The 12848-nt window shown below is 33.8% G+C and overlaps 1 protein-coding gene across 21 annotated transcripts in view; it reads right to left on the minus strand.

Moving 5' to 3' along the window:
- The window catches only part of LOC149080678 (uncharacterized), a 312101-nt gene that overhangs the window by 39470 nt on the left and 259783 nt on the right, over positions 1-12848 (minus strand). The window lies entirely within an intron of this gene.

The raw sequence follows: 12848 nt of genomic DNA on the forward strand, positions 1-12848 counted from the left end.
AATAACATTACATAATTGATTCTAGGAATTTGGTAGAAATAACTTTGATTTAACTTTTTTTTAGTAGGTCAAAAAGAATAAAATGAAGAAAAATAATATGCCTTAATTTTTCATGATAAAGCTGAAACTAATATTGTTTTAAAGTATATGTTTTGGGTGCAGCTGCAAATTTAAAGCAATGTCCTATTCATTTTTTTTTTCCAGTTACTTTTTTTTTCAAAAATATTTTCATTTCGCTTATTATTAATGACCTCTTACTGAATAGCAACAATGACAGAAGGAGGTTATCAGTCATCAAAGATAGCCTTATTAAACCACTCTATAGTCCTAATTGGACCCCTCTATGTACAGGTTTTTGGTAACACATTTTGACAATGTATATAGTTGAAACACCAGGGACAAATCTCAAAAACTGTCATCTTTGTTAATATTTATAAAATAATGGGAAAAGATAAGGGGAGCAGGTTTTCCCCTTTCTTCGTACCCACTCACTTTTCCCTGTATACTGCATATAATGCTTTATCCTGTGTATTTACTCATCAAAAAGTAGCAAGGGAGAAAAGAGAAAAAAACTAACAATGGATAAAAGAAAAAAAAATTAATTCCATGTTCATGGGGTTACCAACAAAACGTTGCAATGACGTGAGGGTAAAGAAGAGAGAGTAAGCTGTAAACTATTTCTTCCAGCAACTCAAGTACAAGATATCTTGTCCCTTGTCTGGGAAGAGGTTAACTTACAATAAAGAAGAAACTATAAAAGCAAATAATGTCCTCTGAAGATGACACCCATTGTGTAATGAAACCCATGGCTTTTCCTAGTTACAGTGATCTTTCACTTATGCACAGTGCAAGGGAACAAGGGAAAAAGATGAATAAGTGAGAAAAGCATATAAGTGAAGAGCATTATTATGCTATATCTTTGACCGGGAGTGCAGAAAATTATTTTATAACTGAGAGAAAAGTATAAGTGAAAGGGTGTATAAGTGAGATATGACTTTATTTGCTTTTATTGTTGATTTCTTCTTTATTGTGCTTTTATCAAGAAAAATATTATCACTTCTCCACAGTGTTACTCTGCTATGGTGATTTTTTTCTGCTACTTTGTTGAGAAAATTACATGTTGTAGGTGTGGTTTTGTATTTACTTTTTTCAAACACAGTGTTTTGCCTGCCTCAACAGTGAACATTATGAGCAAGTAAAAATATTCTGCAAAAGAATCAAATAACTTGATGAACAAATGAAAATTTATCTCCTTGAGCTTGTTGATTTTAAAGTTATGATTATTCTACTTAGTTTCAATGCAATTATTTATTCAAATATTTTAGTTGTTTTAAATTTTTTGTTTGTCACAGAAGCGTTGTCTTTTATTATACAGTGAAACCTCTCTTTTGCAGACACCTACGAAACAAAAAATTTGTCTGTGAAAGACAAGTGACAAGTTTTTCAATCAGGGGTTTGGAATGCATACTTTCATTATAGTCGAATCCTGTTTCAACGAATACCGTTATAGCGAAAATCTCGTTTTAATGAACACTTTTCTAATCCCACAAATAAGTTTACATAGGAACAATGCTAGGTAACCTGGAATTCCTTTATAACGAAATTTCGTTTTAACGAAGTGATTCCTCCGGTCTCTTGGCATTCGTTATAATGGGATTCGACTGTACATTATTATACAAGGGAAATTAATGGTTAGCAGCAAAAGATGGGTAACCATTAAAAGGGCTTCTATTTTATTCATTGGTATTTCTAAAAGTTTTCAAACTCTACTTCATTGCTTTGCGCTGTGAAGAGATATTTTGAATGGGAGTGTTGCAAGTGCTTGATACATGCTCAGTTTTTGTCAGAACCATTTGACACAGAGGTATGAAAGAAGTGTTGAACAGATTATCTCAAACCATACTGCTGCAATAGAAAGTCTTCTCACCAAGGTGTTAGCACACTAACCTCTCAGCAAGACACTTGGAAAAATACTGTAGTGTAGTCCTGGAACAAACTGCATGTAGCAGTCTAATTAACCTTTGTTTAAATAGTTACTAATTAACCTTTGTTAAATAATTACTAGTGGCGGCTCAACAAAAATGATTGAATAAAAATGAATTTTCTAAAGGAAGAGAATTATGGAACACGTTTATAGTATTATCTGAACATTTTTCATTGATTTTTCTATGGTGGAGAGAGTTAACTATGCCCCCCCCCCCAATTTAAAATCTATGAATTACTGAATGACATTAACAGCATCCTTGAGACAAATGTATTGAAGTTTTCTTCTTTTTCAGCGGTTTTTCCAGCTGTTGATTATATACCCTAGCACAAGCCTGGAGCAGTGGCGTAGCCGGGGGAAGCCTAATCAAGGTTTTGTCTACGATGGCACTTATTCCCCTAAATGACTTTTGATCCACAAAAAAGAAAACTCAGAAAAAAAAAATCTTTACTTTCTACCTCCATTGACTGAGAGGATGAATACTGAAGTGAGAAAGATACCAAACTCTATTTAAATTTTGGCACCTTAGTTCTGAGGATCACGCACTCATTCTGTTGTGAGGTGGTCTCTTAGAGTTTTAGCTAAATTGCCTACTGGAAAAATTAGGTATGATACGGAGACCCTATTATGGACCATTTATTAATAGCACTGAGCCTAGGAAGTTTGAGCTAGAGTTAGAGCTCTTAAAAATGCCAACTTATCTACACACACCTTAGGATATAGTTAGGGCTTCTACAAATTACCACCTTATCTATAGGCACTTTAGATAGAATTACTAGCTTGCGGTGAATAAGTGTCCGAAAACGGGAAAAGTTGAAAAGCAACTCTGAGATTTTGAGCCCTAAAACAACCTAGATCAGACAACAATGAGGGTTATAGAATCTGGAATATTTGTTTCTTGAAGTGAGTAAAATAAAAAAAGCTATAATGGACCAATAGCTCCTTAAACATAAAGAATGATGGGAGGAAATGACAGCACTTTATATTGCGCAATAATTTAGAACAACTTAGTTTGATAGATTGATAAATTCAGTGTTTTGAAAAAGTGACTTTCTCAGAATTACCTTCTTTTCTTTGCATGTTGTGTTTCACCTTGATCAACTGTTTATCTCATACAGTAGAGCAATGAGTAGGAGAAATTACCCTGGAATAAGTTATGACCGATGCCTTCTTTATTATCTTGTAGCACCTACATCCCTTTCCCATTAATTATTTGAAAAATTTCAAAATAATATAAATGCCATTTTTTTGTATATTGAATTTTCTAATTTAAGTGTGAAAAAACAAAAACATTAAGAATTTTCTGGGGCTCCAGGGCCCTGTCAGCCACAAACTTGGATGATCGGATCGGATCAGATCCAGGCGAGGAAGGACCCAACACCATTCCAGTAGAACCTAGATCATAGTTTCCCAAACTTTACATTCCATCGCCCCCTTCTTCAGAATTTTTTTTCTCTTATCGTTGCCTAATTTATGTGAACTCATAGGATCCTATGTTAAATCCATAGCTTCTATTGCTGCCCCTCCCCTGAACCATTCCATCGCCCACTTTGAGAAACACTGACCTAGATGATCGGCCAGACTGAGGAAAAAAACTACAGCTCCTTCTTGCTGAGGACTCCGATTCTGACTAGCACAAGTTCTGCGGAATTGCGCATTGATTACTATCAAAGGGTTCCTTGATGGTACCCCAAAATATTTTGTACACCATCTTAATTTATTTTTTATTAGTCGACTCGTCTGCACATGTCACAATGATTCATACCATTTTACAAAGGTTCTTGGTTTTATGTATCTTATCTATGTATATTTATGCTATTTGTAAATTGAGAGAGTGACTAAAATATTTCTGAAACGGCCATGCCCTCCAAGGCAATGTGCTTAAATTGCACAAGTGACAGAGCCTGGCCACGTTTGGTTAAGTATGTAAGCCCCAAACTTTGGGGGGCATGCCCCACACAGCTGCTTTAATGAAATGTTTTGTTCACCAAGAATTTGGCGAACTACGAACTGCAGCAAATGTGCATTAGATGGAATGATTCATAGAGAAAAAAGTAATTTTTGATGCATTTCATCTAGCTGGGAACACAGCCTCGAATTTTTGGGGTTGTTTTACTGGTGTGATTTATATGCCACAGAGGGTTGATAAAAAAATACCTCGAGCGGGTGAAAATTCAGTCTCAATCTGCCATTAACCCTATGGATTTATTTAACCAAAAAAACTAACACAATGTCAGCTTAAGTTTTCCAACTTTGAGCAGGTCTTTCCTTAAAAAAGTCTCACACTGAAGCAGGTAGATCTGATAAACACGAAAATTACTTCACTTGATATTTAGTCAATTCATACACCTGCCTTTTAGTTTGGAAGATGGATAGTTGCACTTCAAACAATTTAAACGCCTCTGACACTCCAAAATACATTAGGCATATGTACATATACATGCAACATTATTTGGTGCACACACATAATACATGGGACATTATTCAACAATATTTTTTGTTTTTTCAATTTTGAGTAACTGTCGTCATGAAACCCAAACAGTGCAGCAGGGGAAAAAATTGTTTTTCCATAGTCCTACTCTCTGTCTCTCTTTCCCGAAAGTCTCCTACTGCTTCAGAGCTCTCTGTTGACAACCAGATAATGCAGTTGTTTGTGTGTTCACTGTTTGCCATTATCAGCATGATGCACCACAGAAAATGTCCTGTAGACAATAATGCCATGAGAAAACTCAGCATTCCCTACAATTCCTTAAAGACTGGAAAAACACCTGCGCTACTTGCTGGTGACCAAGTTGCATAACTTCAAAGGGGAATAATTGTGAGTGATTGGGAATTTCTAGGCAATAGAAAACCACCTTTGACCATTAGATCCACTATTTATGACCAGCGGAAAAAACCTCTAGCAGTCCTATTATAACGATGGAGTATGTATTCACCTGTTCTCAGAAATAAACAACGTACTTTACATATGCGTGGCAAATGTCAACTACTTATCTGTGAAGTACTGCTACAGAAAATATAGTAGACTCTCAATAATCTGGCAGTGCTTTAATCTGGTCCATCCAGTGATCCAGTGTTTTTTAGGTTGGTTTTCTTTGAGCATAGGAGCATAGAAGAGGAAAACATGTCACTGTATGTCTGTGTGCAGAAGTTTATATTTTATATATGAGTTTTTTTAATCAACTTCTAGTAGTCCGGCGATTTCTATAATCTGGCATACCTTGGTCTGATATGTGCTGCGTTAGTGCTTCAATTGATCATCAAGGTGCACATAGCTACTAGTGATAACGAATACTGTTTTCTTCACAAGAACAAGGTGAATTACGTTGCGAGAGCTTTCATTTTTATTTTTTTCCAGTGTTGTATTTTTCATTTGTTCAAATGATAGGTTCACAAATCTTAATTTTTGTTAAAAAATAGAGAAAAGTTTTCAAATTTTAGAGTAGAAAAATCGCTTGCTCAAAGTTTGAAATTTATTAAATTATACAATTTAACATAAGCATCTATCATGAATGTACCAAAACATGTATTTGGCCAAAAGTGAACAATTTTCTGCAGACTTTTATGGTGAATTACAACAGACAACTTTTTTATATCATTTACTTCTTTCTAGCTAAGATTAAATACGAAATGCCCACTGCGAATGAAAACTTTTATATTTTAAAAACTATATGCAAAATTATTCTATATAAAATTAAATATTAAGACCTATCGATTAATTTGAGATCAATTAAATTTTCTAATGAGGCAAAGGTACCAAAATGAAAAAAAACATTGAGAGGCTGAAAGTTGCCATTTTTCCCATGTATATTGGCTCAAATCCATAGCCCCCCACATCCCAGAGCAGGGCCCCTAGGTTGGGACCTTTGGAGAAGCCCCCACGCTATTTGGGGCCTGTTTGCTTTTCATTGGCCTGTCTATAGTTAATTTATAGCATGAAAAAACAAAAAATGATAATTGTCCTGGGTCCCAGGGCTGGAGCCCTGTCAGCCCCACCCTTGTGGGGGGTTATGCTCAAGCTCTTATGCAGGAGAGGGGTGCTGAGTTGCATTGTATATTCAATAGTTATTGTAGGGCTCAGCCCTCCTTGTAAAGCAGTGCCGTCTTAAGGCATGGGCCCACCCAGGGGCCGCAAAAGAAACGGACCTCACAAAAATGAGATCTGGTTGAAATTTTCAAGAATTTGCCTGGTAGGGCCTCAGAAAAATCACTTGGCCCGTGAGCCCATGATGCTCTTAAGACGGCCCTGTTGTAAAGTTTATTTATTGGGGGTGCTCAAAGAGCCACAGCACCCATGGTTCCGGAGCCTATGCAATGAGGATATTTGCTGAAGTTGCTGATGAAATGCTTCATTTATGTTTTAACTTTTGCATGTTATTAATACACTACCAAAAAAGAAATTTTTTTTATATCAGTCTGTAAGATAATAATGGCTTCAATGGATTCAATTCATCAATTCATTAAAAGTATGTTAATTAATAAATTAAAAGGATTTAAATTAATTAATAAATTAAAAGGATTTAAATTAATTAATAAATTAAAAGGATTTAAATTAATTAATAAATTGAAAGGATTTAAATTAATTAATAAATTGAAAGGATTTAAATTAATTAATAAATTAAAAGGATTTAAATTAATTAATAAATTAAAAGGATTTAATTAATCAATTCATTGAATGGGTTTGAATTCATTAATCAAATAATTAGCACCCAATTAAAAGGTTGTTTATCAATTATTTATTATCTTATCAATGGGTAAGCTATTCCAGACTGGGCCATAGACTCATAGAAATTGGGTTCACCAGGCCGCGGTTCCAAAAATGTTGAGAACCACTGGTGTATGATATCTGCACATGATAAGGGCTTCTCACATGGGAATACTAAAATCTGGCAACTGATAGGAGACTCTGTATCCAGCAGATTGACATGTACATTTCTACAGAGTGCCTCACACGAGGATATTGGTGTATTGGCAATGAAATATCCTATGCAATGAAGTCACTTGGCGACTTGCATGCTAGTTGAATGCAAACGAGGGCATAAAACGTAAGAGCCTCCTCACACGGGGATACTCTAATTTAACTCGAGTAGCCCAAGTTGAGTTTACTTGAACAAGTCACCCATTCTCCTTCACATGGCGCTACTAAAAAAATCTGAAAGCCCAGGAAAATGGGTAAAAACAATGCAGTGTCAGTTCACCTCCTTATCTCATAGCTGCCAACTTTTGAAAATGAAAATTAGGGAGATTTTCATGCAGACCCGTATTTTATGCTAAAACCACTCCCTAATAAATAAAAAAGGGATTTCCCACACATAAAAGTTAAAGCGTAGGGAAAAAATCCCTACTCAGCAGTTGAAGTCAAATAAAATAGGGATTTTACACACATGGAAATTAAACCCTTGGGAAGAAAATCCCTACTCAAAAACAAGTGAAACTGAAGGCCCAAACTTTAAAATTATCTAAAAAACATATGTTCAATCAGAAACGATGTGAACAAACATTCTGCGCGAATTACCCCAAAATCATCGGAAGATAAAGGGAAAAAGTGTCGATTTTTGAAGAACACTGATTTTTTGTGACACTTGATGTTTTTTTTCATTTCACATGAGTGATGATGGCAGTCTTTCCACCATGACCAATGCTTATGTCCGTAACACAACTTGTACAAAAAGAAAGTCTGCCCTTTTCTGGAACGTTTGATGAAAGGAAATTCATTGGGAATAAGTATCTTTAAAATTGATTAAACATTTTTTTTGCTTATCAATATTCATGTTTTGTTATCGCACGTACGTAACTTCAACAAAGAGGAAGTTTTGGCCACATGTGCGTCACTATAATCTTCAATTATTATTCAGGACTATTGGCTGCTAAGCTATTTCGCTGCACAATAAGACAAACAACTTTCTTGTTACCATCAGAGGGGTTGTAAAACTTCCTTAAAAAGGGAATTTCCCCATTTACGACGTGTGTCATTTTGAAAGGAGAAAAAAACGGGCAAAAGACTTCATGCCCCACAAGAAATTCCTTAGAAATTGTTTTCAGAAGCGGGGATTTTTTTTTAATGAAGTGGGGAATTTTTAGGGACAATTAGGGATTTTTTGTGATTTTTGTACAAATTAGGGAGATTTAAGAACTTTTCGGGAGGTCGAGGGATGAAGCTAAAATTCAGGAGATTCCCGGAAAAATCGGGAGACTTGGCAGCTATGTTATCTTCCTGTACATTATGAATCGGGGTAGTAGAAAAAAAATCAATTTTTAATGATTCTAGCAGTGATGCGGTTGATATTTTATTATAATCATAAATAATTAACATCCTGCACTATTATTTACACAAATGAAAAGATAAATAGAGACAAAAATTATCCATACATTGAAAATGACATTCATTGTGCACTATTCATTATGGCCAACAGGAATCGGATTCCTTGCATTATACAGAATTAGAAAAGAGACTTACCTGGAATTAATAAATCTGCTAGTTACATGTCAGCCCTGATGAGTGACTGCTAATAATTCTTAATTAAACTAAGTGAAATTCATGTTGTAAATATCCAATATTTGGAGGGAGTTGTAGTTCCAAAACATAGAGAAACTTTATTTCCTATTAAAGCTGACCATTCTGCTACCATACCGGGAGAAAAAAACATATTACTGTGTTTATTTTGGAGGGGTACAGGGTTTTCTCATATACTCCCACATGTACGTGTATGTACTGTGGGAGTGTGCTGTAAATATATATATATATATTGTGTGGCCTATATTTATATTACACACATTCCATTCAAGAGGGATTTGGGGTTAGGGTTGCATCAGAAAACATTTCTGTAGAAAATAGTTACATATAATATAACTGTGTTTATCTTGTTACAAAATTCTGCATTGGGCACCTCTCGTACAATCTCGACAATCTTACAGTTGCACAAAAAATGTTTGCATTGAACTAGCATGCAAGTCACCAAGTGACTCCATTGTGCAGGATATTTCATTGCCAATATCCTAGTGTGAGGGGGCTTTGTAGAAATGTGTGTGTCGATTCACTGGATATAGACACTCCTATCAGTTTTCAGACTTTAGTATCCCTGCGTGAGGAGGCCCTAAGATTGTCGACATTGTAAGAGAGGTGCCCGATACTGAATTTTGTAACAATTTTCTACAGAAATGTTCTCTGATGCAACCCTAGCCCCAAATCCTTCTAAAATGGAATGTGTGTGTGTGTAATATAAATATAAGTCACACAATATATATATATCACGACACACATGTGCAGAACCATCTTAAGAGCATAATGGGCCCCGAGCCAATTAGTTTTTCTGAGGGAAATAAATTTTGAAAGAAAGGAGGAAAGAAATTCTGAAGGAAAAACTGTCATGTAATTTTGTATGGTTAACATAGATATGCAGAGATAGACTACCAGATAAATGCAAGATAAATATTGAAAAGTGGGAGAAACAAGACCAGAGTAGAAACTAGAAAAATTTATTTTGCCTTTTTCATAAAATTATGTTTTGCATATACAAAGTCACATCTCTCTTCTATGGAAATATTTTTTTCTCTGGTCATTTTTCTGATTGTGACTTATACAGCCCAGTGGATTATTCACTAGAAATTATGGTAACTTTTTTAATTGTTCTAGTACCACACAAATTTTGATATCAAAATATATAATCACAGTAAGATCTAAATTATTTGATTCTCTATAAACCATAGTTAAGGTTATCCGAGGTGCTTTTCATATATTGATTTGTAAAAAGTAGGTGTAATTAGAGCATTATGTGAAGGCACAGTACTAAAAATATGCACAGTAATATTCAACATTTTGTAAATTTTAAGTACAATAAAGTACTTTTTTAAAGTATTATTATATAAAATTTATTTGATATATTTATTGCATTGTATAGTAATTTGAAGCAATTCTGGGAGTTAATTGAGATTTTAACTGATTTATCGAAAAATTTATAGAGATTCATCAGCTGAGTACAGGGCCGTAACTAGGCTGGGGTAACCGGGGCACTGCCGTGGGGCCCCAAGCCAAATGGGGGGGGCCTCACAAAAAATTTACACTTATTTTGCATAATTTTTTCCTTTTTAAGGGGCTCCCCAAGAAAATGCCTGCCCCGGGGCCCTGAGAAGGTACGCTACGACCCTAGCTGAGTAATCAAATTTTCAATTAATTACTTTAAAATGTGAATCTTTTATAACATACATTTTATTTGACAGTTATACTTTATCCATTGTAATGCTATATAAATTTATTTTATACATTCTATAAATACAGGAACAGGAAAAAGGTTTAGCAATTTAAGCGACAATTAGAAACCACTAAACCCCTTTCAAAATGCTGTATCTTTTTTAATTAAGCAGGTTTTCTTTCAAATTGCAGTAGATGCAAACTAAGGAGTGTAGGAAAAAGTTTTCCATTGAGAAATCCTCTTTACAATATCTCATTGCAGCTTAAAAGGTTACAAAGTTTAATGTATTGGCTGGTCATTGATAACCAATTTGTTACACTATTTCTTAGGTTCTGTATTTTATGTGCTTTTATCTTGTAATTTCTTGGAAAACTGGAAAATTTAGATAGGTCATTGATTTTGAAACTAGATTCAATCTTTATACATATTGCAAACAGTAAGAAAATATTTTAACTGGTGTTTTTTGCTCTGAAATTTGTTATATACAGCGAAAACAATAAATTTTAGTCTTGTCCTCTATAACTCCCTTTGAATTTAGTTTAAAACTGAAATTATTATGCAATTTTTCTTGTAAAAACTTGTATTTTTCTATGGGGAAAAAGGAATAGAATGTTTTAGGACTATGAGTGTGTGACACCAGTATCATTTAAATTAAAAGACAAATGGAAATGTGAGACTGATTGTTAATGTTCATGAATATAGTCGAAATGGTACAGGCACTGGATGGACATGTGAGAGTCTATTTATGTATCATCTACCAAGAACTAACTCCCTCAACTGTATCCACAGACTTCACCATCCTTGTTTAGTTTGTTATCTGCATGTACAGCAAAGCAAAAAAAAATGAAATACCTGCTTTTTTTTAGTTAATTTTTTTGGATGCTTAACTACTAATCAGTATTTTTTGAGCAACCTTATAATTTTCTGTTAAAATGTTATGGATAGAAACCAAGGCTGTGGCGAGAGGGGGGACTTGAGGGGTCTCGTACCCCCTCCCCTAAAAAAGTGAGAAAATGACTGAAAAAAAGGAAAAGATGGCCAAATCTATTGTTTTATCACTTTGGTCCCTGCCCCCCCCCCAAACAAAATTTCTGGCTACTCCTGACAGAAACACAATTTAAATGAATTTACTGGCTTTGTCGAATAGGTCTAGTTGAATGAAAATTTTTATGGGGAATTTTAAGAAATTTTAATTGAATCAATCCAGTTAAGTAGCCCAACTAAAATTTTTAATTGCTATAAACAAATGATTAATTTATTAATTCCCTGAATTAATAAATTAATCATAACAGCCCTCATTTAAATTTGAGAAAACACATAATTTCTATCATCTGCTTCTTTATTTCATTCAACCTTAAAATCAGATAAGGACTATATCATCCATGTTTTAGCTTATCAAAAGTTGATCAAGTCTAAATTAGCTTGGAACAGGGCCCTATTGTACTCATGCCTTGCCATGTTATGATTTTGTTTTTGCTCTTTTCAAGTTAATTTGCCCATTTAATGTACTTTATCTGCTACTATCTGACTACCAAAAACTTGCACTAATGCTGTTTGATTTTTTTCCTCTCTTCTTTTTTATTTATTTATTTATTTTGTTTTTCTTTTGCAGTAAGTCTTTGTGATTAGATAGAACACAATTTTTTTACATATATGGTGTGTTTGATTATGTGGAATAATATCAGTATCATCTGAGTCAGACTGTAATATCTCTTCATGATGAAAAGATTTGGAAGACAAGACCAATTTTCATACTTTTCTTTATTTCGTACCCCCTCCTATTCTATATATATATATTCCCTGTATATATAATTTATATTACCCTCTAATATCATTATTTTTAAATACATTTTTTTTTTAACATCATATTAATCAAAAAATAAATAAATAAATGTGATATTCTATAATTCCCCTACTCTTCCTATAAAAATTTTCTGCCAAGATTAGTTTGTCTCACATATTTTCAGTACCTTCTGACATTTGTACTCTTCTGACACAGTACTCTTCTTCATTTGATGCTTTCTCCAAATTTAAAACGAAATTTAGAAAAAAAATGGAAGTTTTTCTTTCTAATCTAATTTCACAAATACATTCACAAAAGAAAAATAAAAGTGAATATAAAATAAGTAAGAAAAAATAGAGAGAGAGAGAGAGAATCAAGCAACTATAGTGCCTTTTTCTGGCAGTCCCATAGAAATAGTAATAAATAAAAGATAGAGTACATGAAATTTGCATTGACTTCACATGATTTAGGCCTTTATCACTTTGAGTGACTGGCAGACCATGGCCATCTTTCATTGCCTGGGCATATTTGACAAGAATCTGTAGTTTCGAATCCTTTCTGAATTGATGGAGAAATTGAAATGCGGGATGAAATTGAAAGCAATGCTGAAAAACTCCTTCTCATTAAGCAAAAGATGTTGAGGAGTCCATTAAAGCCATGGAATTCAGCAGAGATAATAACTGAGAATTTTAATTACTTGAAAAGTTGACAAAATTATTTTGAGAATACTAAATAAATTTAAATTATATTAACATTAATTACTGATCAGAAGTTAAACATCCAAAGAATTAACTAAAAAAAGCATGAATTTTGGTTTTCTTTTAAAACACAGATAAAAAACTAAACAAGGATGGTGAAAGTCAGTGAATAAAGTTAACTAATTTGAGGATAA

Source organism: Pholcus phalangioides, unplaced genomic scaffold (assembly GCF_987345545.1).
Source record: "Pholcus phalangioides strain wild (caught in Gottingen) unplaced genomic scaffold, Ppha-v1.0 ptg000011l_1, whole genome shotgun sequence".
NCBI lineage: Eukaryota > Metazoa > Arthropoda > Arachnida > Araneae > Pholcidae > Pholcus > Pholcus phalangioides.